Source organism: Melopsittacus undulatus, chromosome 5 (genome assembly GCF_012275295.1).
Source record: "Melopsittacus undulatus isolate bMelUnd1 chromosome 5, bMelUnd1.mat.Z, whole genome shotgun sequence".
NCBI lineage: Eukaryota > Metazoa > Chordata > Aves > Psittaciformes > Psittaculidae > Melopsittacus > Melopsittacus undulatus.
Genome location: NC_047531.1, coordinates 17,294,051 through 17,300,902, shown reverse-complemented (window position 1 = coordinate 17,300,902; position 6,852 = coordinate 17,294,051).

The following is a 6,852-nucleotide window of genomic DNA, read 5'->3' as shown; positions in this document are numbered from 1 at the left end:
TAGGAAAACACCTTAAGATCATCTATTTCCAAACTCCCTGCCAAGGCAGGGACACCACACACCAGAACATGTCATCCAAGGCCCAGTCCAACCTGGCTATGAACACTGCCAGGGATGGAGCATTCACAACTTCCTTGGGCAACCCCTTCCAGTGCCTCACCACCCTCACAGTAAAGAACTTCTTCCTTATATCTAACCTGAACTTCCCCTGTTTAAGTTTGAACCCGTTACCCCTTGTCCTCTCACTACAGTGCCTAACGAAGAGTCCCTCTTCAGCATCCCTGTAGGCCTGATTCAGATACTGGAAGGCTTCTATGAGGTCTCCATGCAGCCTTTTCTTCTCCAGCCTGAGAAGCCCCAACTTTCACAGCCTGTGCTCACTTGTCTGCCCAAACCGTAGCTGTGCCTGGGATTGCCCTAATCCAATTGCACTTCGCATTACTGAACTTCCATGAAGTTGGCATTGTCCCACCTCTCACGTATGTCAAGGTCCCTGTGGATGGTATCCATTCCCTTCAGCATATCAACAGAACCACACAGCTTAGTGTTGTTGGCAAACTTGCTGAGAGCACATCAATCCCACTGTCCATGTCACCAACAAAGATGTTGAACACGAATCAATCCCTGAGGGACATCACTTGTTACTGGTCTCCAGCTGGACATTGAGCAATTGACCACAACTCTAGTTGCATCCATCCAACCAATTCTTTATTCACCAAGTGGTCCATCCATCAAATTTATGTCTCTCCAGTTTAGAAACAAGGATGACATGATGGACAGTGTCGCATGCTTTGCACAAGTCCAGATAAACTATTTCAACTGCTTTGCCCCTATCCACCAGTTCTGTAGCCCCATCATAGAAGGCCACCAAACTGATCAGACATGATTTGCCCTTAGTGAAGCCATGCTGGCTGTCACCAACCACCTCCTTGTTTTTCATGTGCCTTAGCATGCTTTCCAGGAGAACCTGCTCCAAGATTTTGACATGCACAGACACGAGACTGACTGGTCTGTAATTCCCTGGGTCATCCATTTTCCCCTTCTTGAAAATGGGGGTTATATTTCCCTTTTTCCAGTCATCAGGAACTTCATCTGACTGCCATGATGTTTCAAATATGATGGACAGTGGCTTAGCAACTTCATTCACCATTTCCTTCAGGACCCACTGATTGATTTCATCAGGTCACAAATTATTGCTCAAAAATACCTGAAGTGTCCTGAGCTCACCTACATGATTACATCAGACTAGTTGTAAGGAAGACACTCTTTGCAGTGAGGGTGATGAGGCACTGGAATAAGTTGCATAGAGAGGTGGTAGGTGCCCCATCCCTGGAAACATTTCAGGTCAGTTTGAATGGGGTCCTGAGCAACCTGATCTAGTTGAAGATGTCCCTGCTCATAGCAGGGAGAGGGGTTGACTAGATGACCTTTAAAAGTCCCTTCCAACCCTAACTATTCTTTGATTCCATGATTTTCAGTGAGTGCTCCCTTCAAGTTGTCCTGGGTTCAGCAGTAGCAGCCATTTCTCTCCTTAGTAGTTGGTGCAGTGCTGTGTTTTTGAATTTCAGGCTGTGAACAATGCTGATAACGCCGATGTTTTCAGTTGTTGCTAAATAATGTTTGCTCTGACCAAGGACATTCTGAGTCTCATGCTCTGCCAGGGAGGAGGGGAAGCTGGGAGGAAGCAGAGACAGGACACCTGATCCAAACTAGCCAAAGAGGTATTCCTTACCACAGCATGTCATGGCCAGTATATAAACTGGGGGCAGCTACCTGGAAGAGCTAGATTGCTGCTCGGATCAGGCTGGGTATCAGTCAGTGGGTGGTGAGCAGTTGTATTCTCTTCCCTTGTTGTTTCCCTTATTATTATTGTTATTGGTGGTAGCCGCAGTGGTTTGTGTTATACCTTAGTTACTGGACTGTTCTTATCTCAACCTGTGGGAGTTACATTATTTTTATTCTCTTCCCCGACACTCTGGGAGAGGCGGGAGGAAGAAGCAGGGAGTGGGCCAGTGTCTGCATGGTTCTGAGTTACCAGCTGGCCTTAAACCATGACACAAGTTAATTCAAAGCCAGTAGCCTGGTATTCCAGGTGTTGAAGGTTCAAACATTTCTTCTTCCTGCTAAAAGCAAAGGGGCAGAAAGGAGATTTAGACCCTGTCTTTCCAGATGCACCTCCTCCTTATGCATGTAGTTAATAGACTTTCAGGAGAATGGTAACTGCTTTTCTTAAAACTAAGCAACAGAAAATCTTACCCCAAAAAAAAAAAACCCTACAGAAACTCTTTGACAAAAAAAAGAAATAAAATACAGAAGGTTATTTCTGGTTTGCTGTAGTTAAACAGCAACACTGTCATTAAAATGACTTAAAGGCACAAAAGAACAGAAAGGGCAGGTATGGTATAATGAAAAAGATCTGGCAATAAAACATCTGTTACTAGCTCTGCTTCAAAAAATCTAAACAGTCCTAAAAAATAACAAACCAGTGGAGTACTTCTTACAGATGGTGTAGTACAGCAGCAGCTCACCATGCTCACATATGAGCAAAACTCTACTTAAACTCTTTCCTTAAATCAGCTTCCTGTCATAGGATGCATCTACGTACATTTATTTTCATTATGGTGACGCTTATCAGTTAACTCAGCTTTTTGTTTCTTGGGGCAGGGAAAGAAAATCGATCACGGCCATTTCTATTTTTAAATCCATGGGAGGCTCTCTGATACTGTAACTACAGAATTGCACAGAATCTGAGGCAGGCAAATGGATTTTGCAACTGAAATCTAAAATATTATTATCAGGTCCTTCAGGAGATATAATGTTAGTCTGAAGAGCAATACAGTGATGGGGACATGTTGCTTCATGTTAAAATCCCACAGTTTTTTAAATTTCTTTAGCTTCATCTCCCTTGCAACATGTTCCACTCCCACATGCAGAGAACTGAATGGAAGGGTCTGTTTACCGGGAAGATTTGTGCCTGGAAGGAATGAAATGTGCTTTCTGTGTTATCTCTGTGAAAAATGGATGATCTTTTCTGCAACAGTGACTAACCAGGCACTCCTGAATCCAGACATGAAGTCATTAATATTTCTTTCACACAATATTTTCAGAAATGGGCAAATAAGTGTAGGGGCCAGAAAATTTTCAGGCACATGACATCGCGCTGGTGCTTCCAGCTCAGTTAGATATAGAATAGTTGAATGTTCAGAAACACATGCACACTTTTTCTTGTTAAACCATGAGTTATATCAAATAGGGAAAGATATTTTTCTCAAAATAGGAATTTGGTCTTTTTAGTACATTCAGGTCCCTGTCTGCCTAAATTACTTCCCTTTTAGACTGAAGCTTTATAATAGAAATTGTTGTTTAGTCTTTACTACGTATCCAATCTAACATTTCATTTCAAGCAAAAACTTCACACAGAGTGCACAACAGGAGAAAATTTCATGATTCTTTAGAATACATGGACCAAATACAGTCATCAGTACACTGCCTGCACAGTGCTTTGAAAAACTAATATTAATTCATTTTATTATGTGTTAGAGTATGCATTTCCTGACAGAAAGGCTTTTTCATAACTCAGTCCCATGGTATAAAATACCAAGCAGTTACTTTAACTTCTAAAGCTGACAGGTTGAAAAAAAAAAAAACCCACGTAAATTAATATTAATCTTTCCAAAAGAAAATTAAGACACAAGCCCCAGTAAATATATTGCAATTTGCAAAAAATTAAATGCTGTTGCAAGGTCCTTTCCAATCCTAACTATTCTATGATTCTATGAATTGCAATTTATCCCTCTACTCTGAGCATGCCTAAAGTCAAAGTCAAAGGCATTCCTAATGAAAGCTTGCTGAGCTACAAGCTGGCCACAAAATATATTGACAATCTAAAATACACTTTTTTTTTTTTGCCAATTCACGGCTTTAACAAAAATTCACCCTATATCATAACACTGCTCAGATGACTCTATATTTCATGACCTGAAGAGCTGAGCTCAGGATCTATCTCTCTCTAATAATTCACTGGTTTGTAGTATTAAACTGAATGTATTTGAAGTATAAGCTATGACAGGCAATAATAGGGTATATTTAACTACAAACTGTAACAAGTAATAACTTCTCGGGTTATCAGGGAGGTACTATACTCAGAAATCTTGAAGACCTAGTGAGAGATAAACACAAGTCTATAAAATCCAGTGATGCCGTCTGCATTAGTCTTTCCCCATATATTAGTGACAAGACAAGTCTCAGGCTGTAGTTACAATTAATTTAATTTCTGACAATGTTCTTGTTAGGGTGCATCAACCAGTTAAAGGTTGGTTATAGCATCACTCAGCCATCAGTGAGAGACAGGAGAGTGAATACTCAGGAAGAAAGCACAAATACTAGAAACAGAAGTAATAAAACCAATAACACATGTTAAAATAGCTCCAAGTGTATGGATATCTGATATAATCCAAGTCCTTTGTATAGCCTTCCACTTAAAAGTGCAGCATGTCATGAATCATAAACCGCATGAGGAAAAAATAAACAGCATGGGCCCATATAAACAGCAACTTTTCGTATACTTTGCCATGTGGAGCCCCAGAAATGAATGACTATGCTGGGACAGGGGTTGTGACCAGCCCAAGTGTTTCTTCCTCTTAATCTAAAGCTTACAAGCAGTCCAAATCACTACAGTAAGATCATTTGAGTACTTAAATACCTACTCTTCAGATCAGGGCTTAATCTACAAATGCTAATAAAAATATAAATTAACATTGTAAAGTGCTAAATTATAAAACTCAAATTAACAAGGATAAAGTGACTTATATAAAAACTCAGTTTTGCAACCATTATGCTGAGAGAAGTTCTGCACGTTGCATGGCTTTTTCAGTTCCTTTCGAAGTTCCTAATTCTCAGCCCTCACTGCAATGGAACAGTGAGCTGTTCCAGTAAGATAATTTTTTTTATCTCTGGGAAATGTAATGAAAACATAAAAGGTATTTGCAGTCCTTTGTGCCAGAAAACATTAGGACAAAGGAATGCATGTTATCAAGAATTGTTCAAGTACTTCATTTCTGCAGTTGCCCAGTATTTCCACTAAGCTATAAAACAAGCACCAGAAAAAAAAAGAAAATACAAAAAAAGGTTTGATAAAAACTAAGCAAAACAAATAATTCCTTTTTCCTTCTTTTGTCTTAGAATCAAGGCTGCAGGACACTAAGTATTTTTTATGCATGTGTCTAAGTTTTTCTTTAGCTTGTGAAAGGGCAAGTAATTGATTCCATTTATAAAGCCTTTTTAATGCAGTCCTGCCACTGAGATTGATTTTTCTAACTCATTCAGGTTCATCTACTACATTCTTCAGTTTAGTGCTGTCTGGTATTTTATGTGCAACAATCTCTTCATTTACTACATTTGCACTCTTAAGATATTTTTTCTTTCCTTTCATCTATTTTTCTTTCTATTCTATAACCTTCTCTATCACCCAGTTTCACAGAATCATTTAAGTTGGAAAGGATGGAAAGGATCTTTGAACTTCATCTTGTCCAACACAGAATCACAGAATCCCAAGGGTTGGAAGGGACCTTGAAGGATCATCTAGTCCAACTCCCCTGCAAGAGCAGGGTACCTAGAGTACACCACACAGGAACTTGTCCAGACGGGCCCTCAATATCTCCGATGTAGGAGACTCCACAACCTCTCTGGGCAACCTGTTCCAGTGCTCTGTCACTCTTACAGTAAAGAAGTTCTTCCTGATGTTCATATGGAACCTCCTATGCTCCAGTTTACACCCATTGCCCCATGTCCTACCACTGGATATCACTGAAAAAAGCCTAGATCCATCATCCTGACACCCACCCTTTATATATTTGTAAACACTGATGAGGTCACCCCTCAGTCTCCTCCAAGCTAAAGAGACCCAGCTCCCTCCGCCTCTCCTCATAAGGGAGCTGTTCCACTCCCTTCATCATCTCTGTGGCTCTGCGCTGGACTCTTTCAAGCAATTCCCTGTCCTTCTTGAACTGGGGGGCCCAGAACTGGACACAGTATTCCAGATGCGGCCTCACCAAGGCAGAGTAGAGGGGGAGGAGAACCTCTCTTAACCCACTCCCTGCTCTAGGTGACCTTGCTTGAGCAGAATTCCAGGACCATGTCCAGTTAGGCTTTAAATACCTCCACAGGGACTCCACAACCTTGCTGTGGACCCTGTCCCAGTGTTTTCGCACCCTCATAGTATGAAAGTGTTTCTTGTCTTCAGGTGGAATCTCACATGATTTAATTTATGACCATTGCCTCTTATCCTATCAGTGGCTCCTTAACCTTCATTTCTTCTTATCAGGTATTTGTTTATACACATGGATAAGATCCCTCTGAACCTCATCTTCCCTAGGCTGAATACCTCCAGCTCTCTCAGCCTCTCCTCAAAGGAAAGATGCTCTAGTCCCTTAGTCATCTTTGTCATTCTGTGCTGAACTCATTCAGATCTTTCTCGTACTGAGGAGCCCAGCACTAGACAGAGTAGACTAGATCTACATCCTGTTTGCAGAATATCTTTTATCTCTCCTGATGTTTCAGTCTCACTGATGTTTCAGTCTCACTGTTCACGCTCATCTGCTCCTACCACTGTAAGGTCTATAAAAAGATTCTTCTCTTAGTTCTAAACTGAGTTATTTTTCCAAATATAGGAAAATGTAATTTAAAAGGTGCTGAGCCATTTTTGCTCCTGACAGCTATCTGAATTACTTTTTCAGTATTTATAGACCTTTTAACTGTTATGGTCAAAAGCTGGCAAAACTGAGTTGCAGCCTATTGGAGAAAAGTTATCAGACCTTCAAAACTGATGTTGGTACCACGGTGTTGACATGGTAT